Source organism: Equus asinus, unplaced genomic scaffold (assembly GCF_041296235.1).
Source record: "Equus asinus isolate D_3611 breed Donkey unplaced genomic scaffold, EquAss-T2T_v2 contig_407, whole genome shotgun sequence".
Taxonomy (NCBI): domain Eukaryota; kingdom Metazoa; phylum Chordata; class Mammalia; order Perissodactyla; family Equidae; genus Equus; species Equus asinus.
This window is the reverse complement of record NW_027225080.1, coordinates 46,502-47,500: the sequence shown is the minus strand read 5'-3', so window position 1 is coordinate 47,500 and position 999 is coordinate 46,502.

The following is a 999-nucleotide window of genomic DNA, read 5'->3' as shown; positions in this document are numbered from 1 at the left end:
CCGCCGCCCTGCCGGGTCGACCAGCTGTCCGGCCCGGACTTGGTCCCCGGACTGGGGCGCGCGGGTCGACCAGATGTCCGCGGCGCCCGGGGCCGGGTCCCGGGTCTCTGGGTGCTCTGGGTGCGCTCCCGGCCCTCTGTCGGCTCCGAAGGCCCCGCGGACTCGTAGCCACGGGGTCCGGCGGCGCGCGGGTCGACCAGATGTCCGCGACGAGCGCCGCGGGGACGCGGGGCGCTCGGCCTTCTCGGAGCCCCGAGGGCTCCCTGGAGGCTGCGGACGAGCAGCCGCGAGGCCCCCGGGGCAGCCGCCCTGCCGGGTCGACCAGCTGTCCGGCCCGGACTCGGTCCCCGGACCGGGGCGCGCGGGTCGACCAGATGTCCGCGGCGCTCGGGGCCGGGCCCCGGGGCTCTGGGTGCTCTGGGTGCGCTCCCGGCCCTCTGTCGGCTCCGAAGGCCCCGCGGACTGGTAGCCACGGGGTCCGGCGGCGCGCGGGTCGACCAGATGTCCGCGCCGAGCGCCGCGGGGACGCGGGGCTCTCGGCGGCCTGGGTGGGCTCCCCGGCCTCCGTCGGCTCCAGAGACCCCGCGGACTCGCGGGTGCGGCTCCCAGGTGGCCGACGCCCTGCCGGGTCGACCAGCTGTCCGGCCCGGACTTGGTCCCCGGACTGGGGCGCGCGGGTCGACCAGATGTCCGCGGCGCTCGGGGCCGGGTCCCGGGGCTCTGGGTGCTCTGGGTGCTCTGGGTGCTCTGGGTGCGCTCCCGGCCCTCTGTCGGCTCCGAAGGCCCCGCGGACTCGTAGCCACGGGGTCCGGCGGCGCGCGGGTCGACCAGATGTCCGCGCCGAGCGCCGCGGGGCCGTGGGGCCGCGGGGCGCTCGGCCTTCTCGGAGCCCCGAGGGCTCCCTGGAGGCTGCGGACGAGCAGCCGCGAGGCCCCCGGGGCAGCCGCCCTGCCGGGTCGACCGGCGGCCCGGCCCGGACTCGGGCCCCGGGTCCCGTGG